This window comes from Myotis yumanensis, unplaced genomic scaffold, assembly GCF_028538775.1.
Source record: "Myotis yumanensis isolate MYYU_CA2020_CCGP unplaced genomic scaffold, mMyoYum1.0.hap1 SCAF_4, whole genome shotgun sequence".
Taxonomy (NCBI): Eukaryota; Metazoa; Chordata; class Mammalia; order Chiroptera; family Vespertilionidae; genus Myotis; species Myotis yumanensis.
The window spans coordinates 29392209-29412307 of record NW_027223755.1 but is presented as its reverse complement, the minus strand read 5'-3'; the positions used below and the strand labels follow the sequence as shown (position 1 = coordinate 29412307).

The window sequence follows — 20099 nt, the reverse complement described above, 5'->3', positions numbered from 1 at the left end:
TATATATATATATAATCTGTCTCCCTTCCTCTCTGAAATCAATAAAAAATATATTTTAAAAATTAAAAGAATGAGAGTCCAGGACTGCACCTTGACCAGGGGTCCAGGTCACTGCTGACCTGCCTGAAGTCAGCTTCCGGATCCTGGAGGAGCTGCTGAGGGACAAAGCCACCTGCTCTGGGGGTCAACCCCTTATTCTGGGACAAGGCCCCGAGGGCTCAGTGGAGAATCCCCGGAAGCCATGTGCTCACTGGGACGGGAACAGAAGGCCGGTCCGTCTAGCTGGCAGCAATCGAAGTCCACCTCATCTACACCATCTATACCGGTGGACATCAGGGGTCCAACTGCCTTCCCCTGCCCATCTGTCTACACTGGGGGAAACCAGGGTTCAATAGTCTTCACTGTTAGAAATCAAGAGTCTGTTGGGTCTACACGGGCAGAAACCGGGTGCAGAGCCACAGCCACTAGTCTGATAATAAGATGGCAAGTCCCGAGTCTTTGGGAGAACAAAGTAGAAGCAAATGCCCCCGTCCCGCCATCCCGCCTCCCCCTTCCTTCCCCCCTGCCCCCCTCCCCAGCTCCAAGAGGCAGGAGCCCGCGGCCCCGCCCAGGTGAGAGCGCCAGGTCCGGGCGCTGGCACTCAGGGTCCGCCCCGCACCCGCTAAGCCCCCGGGTGGGTGGGAGGTCAGGCCCCGCCCCCTCCCTCCAGGGAGCCCCGCCCCCTCCTGGGTGCCGCGGGGTGCGGGGGTGTCAGACCCCGCCCCCGCCGGGGAGACCCCTCGAGGTGAGGTTCCGCCCTCGGGGCCCGCCCACCGCTTCCGCCGCCGCCAGGGCTGGGGGCGCGGCCGGGAGGGTCCGCCGGGCGGTCTGCGGGCCCCACTCCCGCCTCGGCTCCCGCGGCCGCCTCCGCGGGGACACTGGACCCCGAGGCCGGACAAAGGCGGCCCCGCCATGGCTCTGAGCGCGGACGGCTCCAGCGACAAGGGCGCGGGCGCCCAGGTAGGGGGCCGGCCGCGGGGTGGGGAGACGGGGGAGACGGGGGAGACGGGGGAGAGGGTCCTGGGCGCCGCCGCCACCGCAGGGGAGGAACCTTGACTTTCCGGTCTTTGGAACGCAGTTTAGCAAACTTTTCCCTTCGCCTCATGAATATTTATGAGGAAAATGTGCTTTCCGGGACGGCTGTGCGTTCCCGGGGTCCGGAGGGAGTGCGGAGAGAGGGGGTGTGGGGCCAGAAGACGCTTGTGGGGTTGTCGCCGCGGCTGGGAATCTCCCAGGTTACTCCTTAGCCCAGCGGTGGGACCAGCCGGTGAACGCCGGTGCACCGAGCACAGAGCCTTCCCCGAGAGAACTGCCGGGAGTGACTTAGGCTGGGCGGTCAGCTGATTTAAATAATCATCATTGGCGAGTAAGACCACACAGCCGTGTCCGATTTGGGAAAGTGCGATGGAAGCTGCTTGCCCGGCTCCGCGTGCAATGCAGAAAGTGATCGGGTTTGTGCTTCCCTTTTTCCTGTGAAACGAGATGGAAGAGTTTCGGCGAAGTAATTACCCTCGACTCCTGTTACCCAACAGCACTTTTACTTAAAACGTTTAGTTGGTACTTTCGGGCGTCTAATTAACAATTAAAACATATAATTCAAAATTAAATTAAATGGAGTTGAAACTGTGCATAATTAGTGCCTTCCGAGATGGCTGTGCTAACCGGGCATCCGGCGCTGGCAGGAGGGTGAGCCCTCAGCTTCGTGCAGACAGAGTTCAAAGTGGACAGAAGTGAGGCCGGGTCTCTGGGTCGGGAGGAACTTTCCAGGCACTTTATGGGAAATGTTTGCTCTCTGAAGCATGTTCGGAGGCGGAGATGTTTAACCGCTATGCGTTTCCATTCACGGGATGGGATTCTGTCGGCAGAGCTGGGCATCTGCCACCGGACAACAAACCCACGTTTGCTTCTGAGATGGGGCCGAGTTTTGGTCTCTCTGTGCTGGGTCTAGTCTGCAAATGTGCCAGGAGGCCTGGGTGGGGAGCAGAGTGGACTGTTCAGATGGGCCCCAGGGAGCAGAGTCCTGCCCTTCCCGCTGGGTGGTGGGCCTGGATGCTGGATAGCCTGTGGCTAGCAGGACAGTCCTCATGTTTGATTCCATTGGAGGGGTCTGGTGTGGGTCTAGTCCAAATGGCCTTGGTGAAATTAAGACCTTTGTGTCTGTGGCGTCTGTTCGTTCACCGTGGTGGTCTCAAGCGAATACTTGTGAAAGATAAGGAAATAAAGTCGGCCTTGAATTTGAGCTAAGATGTGTGTTCACTGGTTGAATCATCCAACCCAACATAGGAGTCCCCTGCTCCCTGGATCCCAGTGTTTCTTTTTAGAGAATCATTCAAGCTCAGTTCACATGCCACTGCCTCCCTCCTTCCACACAAAACTAATGTGTCCTCTCTTTATGCTTGTAGAGCAGTCATGTAGACCAGGGGTGGGGAACCTCCAGCCCGAGAGCCATGTAAAGCCCGAGAAATCATTTGGTCTGGCCCTGCCAAGGCATTAAGGGTGAGTTAATTAAATGTGTGATCAAATATAGCCGGCTAAGTTTTTTTTTTTTTAAATATATTTTATTGATTTTTCACAGAGAGGAAGGGAGAGAGATAGAGAGTTAGAAACATCGATGAGAGAGAAACATCGATCAGCTGCCTCCTGCACATCTCCTACTGGGGATGTGCCTGCAACCCAGGTACATGCCCTTGACCGGAATCGAACCTGGGACCTTTCAGTCCGCAGGCCGACGCTCTATCCACTGAGCCAAACCGGTTTCGGCAGCCGGCTAATTTTTAACACATTGCGAACCAGTAGTTTTATTGCTAGCTTTACCCAGATAAGTTTCTATTGAACAAGTACAAAAAACATTTTACATAAATGTTAAAAGCACGCTTTAAAATTAAATACCCATTGCATTTTGAAGTTATTTATTACATGTTCTTACAAGCTAATATCTTTTTAAAGAATTCTCATGATAGGCCACAAACCTTAGAACAGAAAACACGAGAATTCTCGTGATCTGTCCGCAATGTGTTAGGTTGGTAATTATGTATGGCTTGTGAATGAAGTTATAAATATCCAAATGGCCCTTGGCAGGAAAAAAGAGGTTCCCCACCCCTAATGTAGCACCTGCTAGGCCCTAATAGCAGCCCACCCAGGTGGGATACCCATTCTTCAGATGGCGGAAAGCGAGGCTTTTTGTTGCCTTGTGTCTCCCAGCCAAGAAACAACCCTGAAGAGTGGGGGTGACAGTTCCGTATTGAGCTCAGGGCTTCTGTGTCCTGTCCAGAAGCTCTGGGGGTGGGGATTGAGGCTTCCTCACTGCATCCCTGGGCCGGGGCTTGTGGTCCAGCTGAGGAGAATGAACCCAGCACACTTGTGAGGGGTGGGGAGTCAAGAGAGGAGGCTTAGGTGAGGGAGGAGGGGGTGCAGAGGGTGGGCTGAGAGGTGCAAAGTCTTGTCCTACACGTGTTGATCTGGGGTGTGTGGGGAATCTGGAGTTCTGTGAGGAGAAGGCATCCCACCTTCACTATGTACCCTACAAAGGGCCAGGAGAACAGGTGCCCGTGGAGAGGGGAAGAGGCACCAGACCCCGACCTGGTACCCAGAGAACATGCCTGGGGATCTTAGAGATTAGATGTGCACCCGCATCCACCCTGTCGGTCTTTGGCCCAGTAGTTCAGCCTCTCTGAGCTTCAGTCTATGCATCGTATATAGGAATAACACATGGCCCCAGTACCTCTTGGAGCACCATAGGGTCTAATTTAAAAATGGATCTGTAGATGCTTCTGGAAAGGAAACTCAGTTCATCATTTAGCTAAACATCTTCAAGTTAAAAGCTGCCTCTGTCCTGATATCTGGGACACCTTTCCAGGTGTCTGTTCACATCTGGGCCCAAATTCTCAAACACAGAGCTTTCAGATACTTTTAGACAAGTGTCTGACCTAACAGAATTTTCCCCAACTCAGAAAATCAGATTGTGCAAAAGATACCTTGTGGTGAATTTCTTTTACGTCACTTTAAAACTACTTATGTTTCTGAGACTGAGGAATGGGGTTAAATCTAATGCAACAACAGTTAGGAATTAGCTAATTTCAAGTTCTACACTAGAATTGGTCAAGTCAGCCAGGTAATAAGTAGATGTACCTCACCTGCGCACAGCCCCCTGACCCAGGGACTCCCAGTCCTGGTAGGCATTGCCCTCACACCTCCACCGCCCAGCCCCTTTCCTGCTTGGTTTCTCCATATGTGGGTCTCCTCCATACAAGGGTCTAAAAATCACCGGTGTCTGGCTCTCCTTAATTGCTTGTCTCCCCAGGCTTTGTTTCATTCTCCTTGTTTCTCTGATGCCTGGAATAGTGCATGGCACACAGTATGTATTACATGATGGTGACCCTTCCCCCTCTTCTAAAGCCCACTTTCACTCTTCTGTCCAGCCCCCAATTTTTCTGGGCCACACAGATGCAGAGCCTGCCCTGTGGGACCTGAGGGAGCAGCCAGGGAAACCTTGTTTGTCTAAGTGGGATATAGTCAAAGCAGACCCAAGACAATTACAGAGAAAGGCTCAATAAACCCTGGTGTGACGTAATGAGTGTGCTTTGTGTGTGTGTTTTGGGGGTGGGGATGATGGCGAACAGAGCAGAAAAGAAATGCCTGAATTAATTTCAAATGAATGGAAAGGGCAGCTAGGAGGATGACCCCTCCCTTCATTGTCAAGTGGAGGAGATGTGGTTTGGCTTAGTACAAACTCTTTGACCTGTAATGAGCTGTGGCCATCAGGTGACTTTGCCTGGAGAGTGAAAGGGTTGGAATGAGTTTCTGAGAGCTCTTGACTCTGTCCCTGCTAGAATGAGACAAAGGGCAGTGTGGCACAGAGGCAGTGGCTCAGTGGTTTGGATGTAGGCTGTGCAGCTGGAGGGGCCTGGGTTCAATCCTGGTTTCCCCATGAGTGGGTGAGCAGGCCAGCCCCTCAACTCACCATCTTTAGAATGGGGATGAAAACAGCATTACCGTACTGTTCTAAGCAGCATCTGCAGTACTTGAGAAATGTTAGCTGCTATTCTGTGATTCTATAGAGAGATTTTACCTCAAATAAGAGGTAAAGAGGATTAAGTTTTAATTTGTTGTCAAATCACTTAAGGAAAAATATTCAATGAAGTTATCTTCAAGGCATTTTTGTATTCAAAGATATCAACTGAGAAGAGGGATTATAACTGCAATTATGTGCAGTTTCGAACAACATAATCATCGATTTTTAAAAAAGAAATGTTTTATGAAAGTGCCCAAATCAATAGGCCATGAACTCTACTTGGTTCCAAGGTCTCAGAGCTTTTCTTCTGGATTATTCAGAGACTAATCCGGTGTGACTCAATGGTTGAGCGCTGACTTTTGAACCAGGAGGTCACAGTTAGATTCCCGGTCAGGGCACATGCCCAAGTTGTGGGCTCGATTCCCTGTAGGAGGCATGCAAGAAGCAGTGGATTGATGATTCTCATTGATGTTTCTTTCTCTCTCTCTCTCTCTCTCTCTCTCTCTCTGTGAAATCAATAAAAATATATTTAAAAAATAAATAAAGAAAACCTAATTGGAGCAAGCATTTGGTCAGTGTGGAGCACCACAGTGGGCAAAGGTATGAGCATTTCATTCTCAAACTGACATTTGTGTGTCCAGAGACTCTACCATCCTTGACTGTAGCACAGAGACTCACAGTGGCCAGTGACATGTGCTGACTATCCTCGGAGACTAATGTAACCTGTCCCCAAAGCACAACATTACATAGGAAAAGCATGTACAAGGGTTGGGTATAGAGAGCAACAGCAGCAAAGGAGGAAAAAGATCTTAGCACAATTTCTGGAAGGTACTAGAAATAATTAAAAATAAATAATTTATGAGGTGAAATGCACATAACATAAAATTAACCATTTTAGAGCAAACAGTTTAGTGGCATTTAGTAACATTTACAATGCTGTGAAACCACCTCTATCTAGTTTCAGAACATTTATGTCACCCCACACCTATTAAGCAGTTTCCCCCGATTCCACCCTTTCCCAGCACTAATGTGCTCTCTGTCTGTGGATTTATATACTCTGAATATTTCATGTAAATGGAATCATACACTATGTGATTCTTTGAATTGTGTTAAAGTACATGTAACATGGAACTGCCACAGAGCCACTGGACCTGCCCGCCCTACTATGGCCGAGAGCAACGGGGACACGGTGAGGATGCTGCACATGCCAAGTCCAGGCAGGCCATCTCAGTGGCTCAGAGAAGAGGAGATGTGGAAACTTCCACAAAATGGCTGCCAGCCAGAACAAACAGCATTGGATCACCAAGAACATGCCAAGCGGGACCAGGAGACTGAGGAGCTGCACCACAACTGGGTGGCCCTGGAGGTCTGCAGGGTGATCCACAGGGCCAGGGACTGATGCAGAAGGATCTGGGGATGAAAATCAATGAGAAGCCACAGGTCATTGCAGACTATAAGAGTGGACAGGCCATTTCTAATAATCAGCTTCTGAGCAAATTTGAGAGAGCCATCGACCTCAAGCTACAGGGCAAGGGAATTTGGAAGTCGATTGAGAAGGGGCCAAGGGCAATATGAACACAAAGCCTCGAAATCAGTGCATTCTGGCTGATCTCATCTGGCCGTTCCCCATGACGACCGGCAACCAGCATGGGTCTCTTCACGTGGCCGAGTAGAACACAGGGTATCAGCCCTGCCTAGGAACCCCCTCTACCTGAACCTGCTGTCAAACACATACCCTTCAACTTTGCTGAATCCATTTATTAGCCCTAGTAGGTTTTTTTGTAGATTCTTTGGGAGTTTCTAATATAAGATCATTTGCAAAAAGAGACAGTTTTATTTCTTCATTTCTAATTTGAGTGCTTCATTCTCAATTTTCCTTCCCAGACTTTGTTCATAGATGACACATTTCTCAGTGCTCATTGGTTTTAAATTTAAATACTGTCAGTGAAATAGCATGTGAGATGGGAGAACAGTGCCCCCGCCCTGGGAGGAGAGGGGCTTTGGACAGCACTGACCAGAGAACCCAGGTGCATGTTCTAACCACACACCTCTGTTTCCCCAAATGTCCCTGGATGCAGGCACGTGATCTCTACATCCTCATGACTTGCCCATGTCCACACATCTCTGCACTGTTCCGCCATCACTCTGTATTTGCTGCCATTATTTACGGAATTCCTGCCAGATCCTTGTGAGAGTTCAGCAAGCCTGATCATGCCTTCTGCAGTTGAAACACTGTCCTGAAAGGGTTCAGAGGTCAAATAATTTACTAGTGACTAATAAAAATTCCTCACTCAGCCCTGGCCAGTATGGTTTCAGTGGTTGGAGCTTCCCTCCCTTCTACTCTCTCTGAATATCAATGGGAAAATATCTTTGGGATGGGGATTAACAACAAAAATCTCTCTCTCTCTCTTTCTCTCTCTCTCTCACTGGAATTGAACGTGTGACCCTTCAATCCACAGGCCAACGCTCTACCCACTGAGCCAAACCAATCTGCGCTCTTCTCTCTCTCTCTCTTTTTTTTTTTTTTTGGCATAAGGCAGAGGGTGTAGAATCCGTACCAAAAGGAGAGAAAAACAACTCTACTTGGACACAGAGCAGTCCAGGTTAAGACCCAGAGGCTTGACATAGTGTACAAGTTTGGGAATTATGATGTGTTCCAAGGATGGAAGTATTGGTTTTGGGTGAAGATCCAAAGTATTGTGATAGGACAAAGTTCACTTTTACACCTTTTTTTTTTCTGGTAGATTCAGCTGAGACCAGTGTTTGAAGTTAAAGCACTCACATTTGTTGATCACTGAGAGAGAAAGAATTGTGAATCCCTACATGAGGAGAGAGAAAAGGAGAATATGTCATTTTTTCCCATGTCTCTAATATTCAGAAATATTCCCCTGAGAAAATTGGGGAGAAGAGACAGGGAATAGGGTTATGGGTGCCTAGCTGCTGATAAGCCTTCTCAAACTCTGAAAGAATAACAGGATAACTCCCTGTGGACTAAAAGGCATCTCTGGTCAGCCTCGGTCTGGAAGAAAGTCTTGGCTTAATAGTCCTTTTCCAGAGAGCAGGTTGCACCGTGTGTATGTTTTCCATCCCATTCCTCTGACTCATCCTCTTAGATTTCTTCTCCGCAAAGCCAATTGAACAGTTGTATCTCAGACTCAGGCTCAGAAACCTCTCGGATGAGTTGTCACACCTGTATACTACTCTCACCTCACCCTAGCATAACCACGTGCACATGTTTACGTACGTTAAAAGATGGTGAGAACATCAGGAGAGAATATTGGGAGAGAGATGGGTATATTGACTACTTATTATCTCATCCTAATCTCCAATTTATTATTGCAGTTCTTCCAGAACACTAGTATTTTGCTGTGCTTTTCTCTGAAGTTTTCCCTGCCCCTTTACTTCACCATGGACTGCACACACTCTACAGGGACTGTAATGTGTTAAAAGCACAGTGTAACTAATAGAAAGAAAGAGTGCAATGCCCCCTCCCCTGAGGTACTCCTTCTAGATGGAGTCTCTCACTGATGGTCAAAGACAAACAGCAGGGTGGATGGTTGGTAGAGGGTTCAGTGGGAAATGTGTAGCAATTGGAGAAACAAAACCTTAAAAGAATGGTTCTTTCTGTTGTTCTTTTCCCTTTTTCTTTTTGGAATGACCCACCTGTTGCAACTCCAGTGTGACTGGTTGAATTAGAAGGAACTGGGATCTTATCTCACCTGTAAGAGTGAGCTTCCCTTCTGAAATGCTAATCTAAGACTTTATGAAACGCTGACGGTGGGGTGGGAGGGAGAAGACTGCTTGGACCTGCCAGTAGGGGAGGGAAATCATGTTGAAAGGGAGAGGAAGGTGACATTATGTCCTTCTTGTGAAAAAGTCAGCCCTTAGATTCTGAGAATATGGGGTTCTCTTAACAGAAATAGGGTGGATGAACAGCTTGGAAAGAAAGGTTCTTAGTTGGATTATATATATGTTGATTTTATTAATCTTTTTGCTGGACATAAGTAGGTGGATTATTCCCAGTAAACTTCTTGTTGAAAATACCCTTAATAACTCACCCCTTTCTCTGGGGAATCCTTTTTCTTTCCACCACCTTCCCCTCACACCTACACATAAAGCAAAAATGCAGTCATGTGATTTGTCTGGAAGCAGCCATTCTCTTACTTGACCCTGTCTTCTTGACTTTTATAATGGAACTAGAGGCCCGGTGCACAAAAATTTGTGCACTCAGGGGGGTGGGGAGGGGGGTCCCCCAGCCCGGCCTGTGCCCTCTAGCAGTCTGGGACCCCTCAGGAGATTAACGACCTGCTGGCTTAGGCCTGCTCCCGGGTGGCAGAGGGCACGTCCAATCCCTAGGTGCAGCCCCTGGTCAGGCTCAGAGCAGGGCCGATTGGGGGGTCGGGGCACCGCCCCGTCACACTCAAGGCAGGGTCGATGGGGAGGTTGCGGCGCCACCCCCTGTCACACACAGAGCAGGGCCAATCAGGGGGTTGGGGCGCTGCCCCCTGTCACTCACAGAGCAGGGCCAATCAGGGGGTTGGGGCGCTGCCCCCTGTCACTCACAGAGCAGGGCGGATCAGGGGGTTGGGGCGCTGCACCCTGTCACACTCAGGGCAGGGCCAATGGGGAGGTTATGGCTCTACCCTGTCACACACAGAGCAAGGCCCGTGGAGGGGGGTTGGGGCACCACCCTCTATCACCCACAGAGCAGGGCCGATCAGGGGGTTGGGGCACTGCCACTGTCACACTCGGGGCAGGGCCGATGGAGTGGTTATGGCTCTACCCTGTCACACACAGAGCAGGGCCCGTGGGTTGGGTCGCCTTCCCCTGTCACACACAGAGCAGGGCCAATCAGGGGGTTGGCGCGCTGCACCCTGTCAAACACAGAGCCACAGGGCAATCGGGATTGGGGAGCTCCCCCCTATCAGGCACAGAGCAGGGCTGATCAGGGGGTTGAGGCGCCGCACCCTGTCACACACAGAGCCGCAGGGCGATCAGGGGATTGGGGAGCTCCCCCCTATCAGGCACAGAGCAGGGCTGATCAGGGGGTTGGGGTGCCTTCCCCTGTCACGAACAGAGCAGGGCGGATAGGGAGGTTGTGGCCCCAACCCCTGTCACACACAGAGCCGCAGGGCAATCAGGGGGTTTGGGCGCTGCCCCCTGCCACGCTGATCCCGGTGCCGGGAGCCTCGCTGCTCCGCTGATCCCGGTGCCGGGAGGCATATTGCCCTTTTACTATATAGGATAGAGGTCTGGTGCACGGGTAGGGGCCAGCTGGTTTGCCATGAAGGGTGTCCTGGATCAGGGTGGAGGTTCCCACTGGGGTGCCTGGCCAGTCTGGGTGAGGGGCTGAGGGCTGTTTTCTGGCTGGCGAGTAACTGAAGCTCCCAACCGCTCCTTATTTTCTTTTTTTTTTTTTTTTATTCTGGGCCAGCTTTAGCTCTGAGGCCTCGCTGCTGAAAACATCGATACAATGTTGCAGTCCGGCTGGCTTTCAGTCTGGCTGGTTTCTGGGGTTTTGTTTACCTTCTTATTTGCAACATAGTACATAGTTGCTTAGATTTGCAGCTGAGAGGCCGGCAAGTTAGGCGGGGAACGTTGGAGTCCGCAGTCACTGAAGCAAGCAGGCCTCCCTGCTTGCTTCAGTGCATGGCTGCCGGCCGCCATCTTGGCTGACAGTTAATTTGCATAAGGATATGCTGATTAGCCAATGGGAAGGGTAGCGGTCGTACGCTAATTACCATGTTTCTCTTTTATTAGTGTAGATAAGAAGAGCACTTGACTCATTCGGGACCTCTCATGGTCTCCACAGTGATTGGATCTGGGATTGACACATGACTCAGCCTGAGCCTACGAAATAAGGGTGTCCCAAAATTCACGCAAGAAGTAATTTTGATAGAAAACACAGGTTTATAATTACAAATTGTAAATTTTTTTATTGATTCATAAAGTATACAGTATAGGGTTATGTATGGAATAGATCTCAGGTAAATGGATTATCATGTTGCAATAGCGAGCACCATTAACTATTATTGCCTGAGCAACCGCATTAAAGGGTGACGGCATTAGGGAGGTTGAGAAGCACTGTAATTAGAAAAGAGGATCAGAGTGGTTATTTCCATCCAATATGACTAGAACCATGACAGAGATAAGCACAGGATAGCACTGGGCCCCAGGGGAGAGAACCTGGCACAGACAGGAAAAGGTAATTAGAAAGACTCTCCTGGAGTACATACCCTTCACCAGAATCGAACCTGGGACCCTTGAGTCCGCAGGCTGACGCTCTATCCACTGAGCCAAACCACTCAAGGCTCTTCTCCTCTCTTCTTTTTCCCTACAAGAAGGAAAGGAGAAAGGCAGAGGGTTTTGAATCCGTACCAAAAGGAGGGAAAAAGAACTCTACATGGACACAGAGCAGTCCAAGTAAGACCCTAGAGGCTTGAAATATTGTACAACTTGGGGAATTATGATGCATTCCAACCATAAAGTGAAAGAAAGGATAGAAGGAGATGAGGTTGGAGAAAGTGGGGGTTCCCAGGCTGTCCTCACGTGGAAGTCATTACAAAGCCTCTCTTTCCCACACTCCCTCTTCACTCTCTTTCTCCCTTTCACCAGGTTCACCTATTTGCTTTAAAATAACCCTTCAATTGAAAATTGAAAACAATTCAGGCCTTAGTCAGGATTTTCACCTTTATCCTGAGAACAATAGAAAACCATTTGGCAGACTTAATTAAATGAGTGGTCAGAGCAGGTTTTCTTTTCAAGTTTATTCTCGTTGCTGCATTGAGAATGGTCTGAGAAGGAATAGACAAGAAAGATTTGGACAGAGCAGTCAGGTGGTGATAGGTAAGAGAGATCATGGTGAACTGAAGTGGTGGTAGCAATAAGATAGAAGGAGTATTGGACAGGTGTGGAAAGTATTTCTAAGGTAGAATTGATAGGTCTCGGTGATGAGTTGATTGATCTTTTACCGTCTCTGCATCCACCCCCTTGGGCATTTAACTTTGAAGTGTCCTCTGCCTCTGTCTCTGGACTTGACCATGTGCCTGGCTTTGGGTAATAGAATGAAGCAGAAGTGCAAGTATGGTGCTTCTAAGTCTACCACTCAAGAGGCCTTGCTCTTTCTTGTGTTTCTGTCATCTCCATGAGGACATTCCTGAGGTAGCCTACTGGCATGGAACAGATACGTGGCAGAGACTTGAAGTGCCCAGTCAGCCCAGTTGAGGCTCGTCTAGGTCAGTGGTCAGCAAACTCATTAGTCAACAGAGCCAAATATCAACAGTACAACGATTGAAATTTCTTTTGAGAGCCAAATTTTTTAAACTTAAACTATATAGGTAGGTACATTGTTATTAACTTAATTAGGGTACTCCTAAGATGGCCTTTGCTAAAAACATTCTCAATCTGATTGAGGTACATTCGCTGAGGTCGACCCCTTCCAACTTTTCCATCCACACTTGTCTTGTATACTTGTTTCGTCTATCTCCTTTCCGAAAACTGACTTCTGCGCATGGGCCACAAAGTTTCAATTACACTGTACGGGCGCGCCCGCACGTGGTATTTTGTGGAAGAGCCACACTCAAGGGGCCAAAGAGCCGCATGTGGGCTAAGTAGTCACCAGGCCGTTAGACCTGCTCATCTTTTTAATTTGTTCTCCATCCCTCTCTTCCCCCCATTTCAGTTCCCTATGGATCTCAAGGAAAAAATTGTCCAAAAGCCCTGCTCCAAAGCTCCTGGTTTGATGTTCACATGTAGGGGCTGAAATTAAGCCCCTAAATTGACTGTGTTTGTCCCTTTAGAATGAATAGTCAGTCCCTTCTCCGTGAGATCTAAACACTTGCCTGGTAAAATCTTTGTGCCAGAGCTGGAATAAGCTGCTAGCAGCAAGGAAAGGAATTCAGGCCAGAGGCTACAGAAGGAATAACAGGGAAGCCAGGCTCTGCCAAAACACCTTCAGCAGCCAACCAGGTTTAGGTTGAGGATCGCCTTTGTGTTTTGTTCTTTAGTCTGTTTGTTTACCTGACATCCAGGTTGAATGTGGCTCCCAAGAAGGCCTATGGGATTGCTGCTGGTGCTTCTCTGCCTCTCAGGGGGATGAGAACAGATGGGCTGTGGTGCCCAGAAGGTCACCAGCAGTGCCCCTGTTTGCCTCACACCCTGCCTGCTGAGGACCAGATAGGTGATCACTGAATGTTTGTTTGATTTTCTTTTAATGTCCAATGCTACATCATTCCTATTTGTCACATGGCTACTGAGGCACCTATTGCAGCTGTCAGGACACATCTGTTCAGCCTTCCTGCTAATCTGGGTGCCTTGCCTTCTTGCATCCCAACTTTCCTCTCATATGAGTGACATCCAATTGCTAAATTTGGAATGGTCCCTGAATTGGCATTGTCTTGTATGGACCAAGAGCAATTCCCCTGAATCATAGTTAAAGTCATCAAAGCCAGGTTGGAGGTTGGGAAACCTGTCTAAGAACCAGTAATCTGTTCCGTATCTATGGAGGAATGTCCTATTACAGTGAACAAGCAATGGACAAAAAAGCAATGGTGTGTGCTCTGGGGAAACATCATTCAGTCCTATCTGTGACAGCCACCAAAGGCAACAATGGTGAAGAGGAGAGATTTGGTGTAGACAAGCTGATGGGAAACACCTTTTGGGGACTTTGCTCACAGTGACTTAGCCCCTGCCCTGCTCTGCCTTGATTCTAGGATCCATTGAATCACCTTGAACACAAGTTAATCCAAATCTAAGAAGAAGAAATTGGAAGTTATTATTTTCCATTGTTATGACTTCTTCCAGTCCTTATGAAACTGTTCATCTTTTGCAATATTTTGCTTGTCAGTCTCACTTTTCAGTGTTTATTCATTCAACTAAAGTGTATGGTGTGACGTATTAAGGAATGCATTGAGTATCTATGCAGGTGGCAAAAGGTATGCTTAGAAATACCCACAGGGATATCCCTTTGGTGTGCTCAGTCTTCAGACTATCTCCTAATCACAATCGCAGAAATACAAACACAAATCCATGAAGATGTTGACGATGGTAGAATGTTTAATTTCATTTTCTTTCCAAGGCACTTAATTTTTCAAAATGATGATAGCACATTTCTTCTAATTATTAAACTAATGCATGCTCATTTCACTGGGAAAGAAGAGGAAAAAAAATCAATCAAGTAATACAGAAAGTGACATTTTAAATCTGTTATTCAGAGTTCAATTGCATATTATGAGGTAGATCCATCCATGTTTTTTCTATGTACATATGAATATATTTCATTTTTAACAATGGGATCACACCCTACATGCTATTTAATAACCTGCTTTTTTCATTTATTATGTCATAGATGCCACTCATTTTATACAGATCTGCATTCATTTTAAGTGGCTGTATGACATTTCTTTATTCAATTTCTTAATTGAGGCATTAAAGTTACTATTATCATCATCACAGAGAAACCTTAAAATCCCAGCCAATAGGTTTATGCACTTCTCACGCACCTCCACCCTCCCTCACCTCCCTCTTACCCCCATCTTTTCTCAAGGACACCCTCCCTCACCTGTACCACTCACTCACCTCCACCCTCCCTCACCTCCACCCTTACCCACTTCTGCCCTCACTCACCCACCTCCTCCCCACTCACCTCCACCCTCACTCACCTCTACCCTCATTTACCCTGACTCTTCACTCACCTTCACTTCTACTCACTTCTACCTCTCAATCATCTCTATTGTCATTTGCCTCCCACCCTTCATTCAAAGGTTAGACCAGTTGGGAGAGAAGCAAATTGTGAAAATATGGGGTAATTAACCTGTGGTCACTTGAGCTGAAACTACCACCTTATGGACCTCAAGGAAGTTCACATCTAATAAGCAGAGTGGCCATATTATTTATTGTCCAAATTGGAACACTTTGAAGGGGGTAAGAGAGGTAATGCCAGGACCACAGTTGAAAACCCAAATTGTCTGGGGAACCCTGTGACTTGGGGTATCTTTTCCTCCTGGTGCTGCATTGTAAACCGTAAAGGTTGGTCCCAACTCTAGATGGGGGTGCTCATAAACTGGCTGTCTCTGTACTCCCTTCCAAAGCTAGGTGCTATAATTCCGGTGGGAGCACTTCAGAGCCATGCTGTGCAGACATGCCGACTACACAGCATGCAGGCAGCCCCCAGCAGATGTGGACATCCCCTCTGTCCTCACAAGCCAGCCCACTCTTAGGTCTCTGCCAGGTCCAGGCTGCTTGTACACTGAGCCTGGCCACCACTGGGCATTACATCTCTTGTCAGTGGTTTTCCAGTTTGCACCAACACCTTTCCTCCATGCTATGTTTTGCTTACTTGCATCAGAGTTCCCCTGTTCTAGAATACCAACAGTTGGTAAGCCTCCTGCCATGCCCATTCTGAGTGTGGGTTTGGGCTCCAGGTTCTGGCTTCATCTTTAGACTCAGGATCCCCAACAGTTTTCTTGCGCATGGCTTTCTCGGTCCCTCTGTGCCCCACATTGGAAATGTCACATTATGTACAGCCTACGTGCCAGGCCTGCCTTTGCCTGGTGGCTTTCTTGGGCAGGGAGGCCATGCAAAGGACTACTTAGCACTCCAAATACATACATCATAGGTTTCTCATTAGAATAACTTTTGGTTATTACCATGTGTATAGAGTTTGCATTTTCCATAAAATACCTTAAATTGTGCTTTACCATCTGCCACTTCCTGCACTCCCATACTGCCTCCTGAGGTGTTCCTGCACAGCTTTCCCAGCCAGACATGCAATTTTGAAGCCTTCACTCCATCCTCCTTCTGGAAAAAAAAACAAAGGTGCTTCAGTCCAGGTCCAGCACCAATTCCTGAAAAAGCCTCAGCCCAGTATCAGCACCAGTTCCCAGACAACCTCAGCCCAGGGTCAGCAGTCATCACCTGTCCCACCGAAACGAACGATTAAGTCTAAAGCATGAGGTCCTTTAGGAAAAGCATAGGAATCATGGGTAATTTAAAGCGCATGCCCATCTGTGCTTTTCCATTAATGCCATACATTGGGTCTTCCTTACCTTAATTGTTAAAATCAAATTAGGACCTTGGTACCAGGTACCTTAAAGGCACCATCAAGCAGAGAAACACTGCCAGTCTGAGAGGGACTTTTCTAGGATTCCTGTACTCCCATTTTGAAGAACCCCAAATCAGATCGATTCCTGACTTTAGTCACAGCTGTAACATCCCAGCTGTGGCCGGGACCCCTGCCCACAGAATGCTTAGGAAAGACATTAGGTGACATTTTTAAACTAGCAGTGCAGATATACAGTGTCACACTCCCACTCAACGTTTTTGTACCTACTCCCTTTTTATATATGTTGGCATGTAATCTGAAAGTGTGTGGGGAGGATCACACCTATAATTGTTGATTTCGGTGGACTCTGCTGTCATCTACTATTTAGAAAAATTAGTTTCAACCCTCCCACAAGAGTATCAACTGGAATTCGTTGTTTCTCTGTTGGAAATTGCATGGGAAAGGTGTGGGGACGCCAGGTGTGCTGGCTGAAGACCGGATGCTAGGCAGACGCTGGCAAAGCAGCTGGACTCAGACAAAAGGGAACTTAGTCTGTTTTTGAAGTGGTTTGTTGTGGCTCATTTTAACAGTGATGTGAACCAAAAAGGACAACAGAACACTTGGAGGATGAGAATAAGTTTTGCTCTTTATGCTTGAGAAACTATACATCTCATTGCGCTGACACATTTCAAGAGCACTTTCTTTCCTGACCAAGGGCTTTTCAGGTAAATTAAGCAGCAAAGAATGGACCAGGTCTTGATGGAGGGCCCAGTGCAGAAAGTTAAGTTTGGTGTAATTAGGAGTACAGGAGATGTTTTAAGTTGATATAATCTTTATGGCCCAGCCGTGGTTTAGAACAGACAAAACTCTTACTTCCAGCTGAAATTACATTCGGCAGGAGAAACCAAGTCTGGGCTGATTGTGGTTAATAACAGTCTTGTACACTTTTATCAAATACCTTCAAAGAACTAAAGTCAGCCAAAGTCCTTGAAAACCAACATCTCATTGTCAATTTGCCTTTTGTATTAAAAAAAAAAAAAGCTTTAAAGTCCTTTTAAAATAAAATAAATTGTTACCATGGTGGAATAATTGATGAATTCGATTTTAGTAATTTTCCTGTTTTACATGGGAAGAAACCAGATGTGCAGAAATCTTGGGGACTTTGTACTATGAAACCAATATAGAACTCCAGGTGACATTTACATGTGGTGTCATCATCCTGCCACCCCCACCACCATCACCTTTGCCTTGGGCCCTGAGGACACTGCCCACTGCCTAGCCAGCCTCCTCTTCATTGGCACCTCCATTTGGACCCCCTTGGGCCCTGTGGCCTGTTTCTCATCTTGCCAGCTCTGTCTTCTGTCTGCTGAGGGCAGGACTTGGTCTGTTGACCAACCACTGCAGGATCAGCAAGTGAACTGTAAGGTGGAGTCACTTCCTGGTCGCTGCAGGCATGATGGGCTCCTGTGCCCACGGCAGGCCTTGGTCTGGGAGTTAAAAAGTGCTTGCAGCTGCTTTTGTCCCGTGTACAGACCAAGTGATCAGTAGGGACACCCCAAGACTTTCATAGCGCCCCCCCCCCCCCCCCCCCCCCGCATTTGGGAATTCTCCTGTAGCTTATTAGGCTTTCAAATACAAAAAAAAAAGGACAACAGACTTTAAATGACTGTTTTAGACACTTTCCATTCACTTGACCTTGAGTAGAAATGAGCGAGCCCCAACAGACAGCCATGGTGGCCATGCCCTCCATCGCAGGCTAGGACCATCGACTTGCCCAGCCTCAGAGCACACAGAGCAGAGCTGTCCTAGGCTGAATCATGAAGGGTCATATGTCACTGACAATTAGTTGAAACTTGAATGTTGAATTAGAGAATGGTGTGAGCAGAGCCCTCCCTCCTCCACGCCTTCACCCAGAACTGCAACCATGCTGAGCCAGGCTCCACACCATGGGGGCAGCAGATGGGAAGGTGGGTGGGGCTGCCCCTCGGCTGCCTGGCAGGAATTCCCTCCCTGAGAGTGGAGTCAGCAGATTTTCTGTGGAAGGCCAGACAGTATTTTAGGCTTTGAAGGGTTACATGGTCTTGATTACAACTACTCAACTCTCCTTTTATAGCACAAAAGCAGCCATAGGCTGAGGGTGTCTGTGTGCCAATAAAACTTTATTTATGGACACTGAAATTTGAATTTCACATAATTTTCACGCCACAAACTAGTGTTCTTTTTTGTTTATATTTCAACCACTGGGTCATAGATTGCCGACTGCTGAGAATTTCGTAGAGAGCAGCAAGGACAGACCTGGGGTGACACAGGGTGCCCCACACATCCAGGTGAGATTCTGAGGCAGCTTTTCCAAAGAACATCCAGAGGAAGATCCTGAGTGTGCCAGGTACAGGCAGATTCACCAGGAGATAAAACCCCATCAGGTCAAGGCCCATTCTGTGTGGAGGTAGGTTTGATAGAATGGCTGATGATGTAATTGCAGAGTTAATGTAGAGTTGTGGGGCTGGGTTGCTTTGCCAGTCGTAGAAGTTAAATGTGTGAATGTGGTGGTAAACTGTGAAGTGCCCTGTTACCTCTATGGTGGGTGTGGCATTACAGTTTGGAGGTTCAGAGGCCACATGGTGGGCAGTATGTGGATGACCTGATGGCTGCCTGGAAGGGTCCGAGTTCTTCCTTCAGAAGAGCCTAACCCCGTGGTCGGCAAACTGCGGCTCGCGAGCCACATTCGGCTCTTTGGCCCCTTGAGTGTGGCTCTTCCTAAGCCTTAGGATTACCCTAATTAAGTTAATAACAATGTACCTACCTATATAGTTTAAGTTTAAAACATTTGGCTCTCAAAAAAAATTTCAATCGTAGTACTGTTGATATTTGGCTCTGTTGACTAATGAGTTTGCCGACCACTGGCCTAACCCATTCATCTTATCGAGGCTGCAGTGGTAGCAGCTGCTCTTTGAGTTTCTCTGTGCTGCCCAAGGAGAAGAAGAAGAAAGATGCTGGAAAGTTGGCCAAGAAAGACAAAGACCCAGTGAACAAATCTGGGGCAAGGCCAAAAAGAAGAAGTGGTCCAAAGGCAAAGTTCGGGACAAGCTCAACAACCTAGTCTTGTTTGACAAAGCAACATCTGAAAAACTCTGTAAGGAAGTTTTCAACTATAAGCTCATAAACCCAGCTGTTGTCTCTGAGAGACTGAAGGTCCATGGTTCCTTGGCCAGGCCAGCCCTACAGGAGCTCCTTAGTAAAGGACTCATTAAACTAGTTTCAAAGCACAGAGCTCACTTAATTTACACCAGAAACACCAAGGGTGGGGATGCCCCAGCTACTGGTGAAGATGTGTGAACAACAGGTCCCACCAGCTGTACATTTTGAAAAATAAAACTTTATTAAATTAAAAACAAGTAACCACAATAAAAAAAGAACAGTCTAGACCAGTGATGGCAAACCTATGACACGCGTGTCAGAGGTGACATGCGAACTCATTTTTTTGGTTGATTTTTCTTGGTTAAATGGCATTTAAATATATAAAATAAATATCAAAAATATAAGTCTTTGTTTTACTATGGTTGCAAATATCAAAAAATTTCTATATGTGAATGGCACCAGAGTTAAGTTAGGGTTTTTCAAAATGTTGACACGCCGAGATCAAAAAGTTTGCCATCACTGGTCTAGCCCTAGCTGGTTTGGCTCAGTGGGTAGAGAGTCGGCCTGTGGATTGAAGAGTCCCGGGTTTGATTTTGGTCAAGGGCACATGCCCGGGTTGCAGGCCCGATCCCCAGTAGAGGGTGTGCAGGAGGCAGCTGATCAGTGATTCTCTCTCATTATTGATGTTCCTATTTCTCTCTCCCTCTTCCTTTCTGAAATTAATTAAAATTATATTTAAAACAAACAAACAAAAAAAACCCAGTCTAACCCCAGCTGCATCTGCCAGTTCCACAACAGGAAGTTTAGTCTGGGCAGCTGGGATAGAAGGAAGAACTTGAGATCAGTTTAAAAATAAATTGGGGCATAAGC

The 20099-nt window shown here is 47.5% G+C and overlaps 1 pseudogene; it reads left to right on the top strand.

Annotated features, from left to right (window-relative positions):
- Window positions 1-951: 951 nt before the first annotated feature.
- On the top strand, window positions 952-19427 carry LOC139008437 (small ribosomal subunit protein eS25-like; annotated as a pseudogene).
- Window positions 19428-20099: the final 672 nt, after the last annotated feature.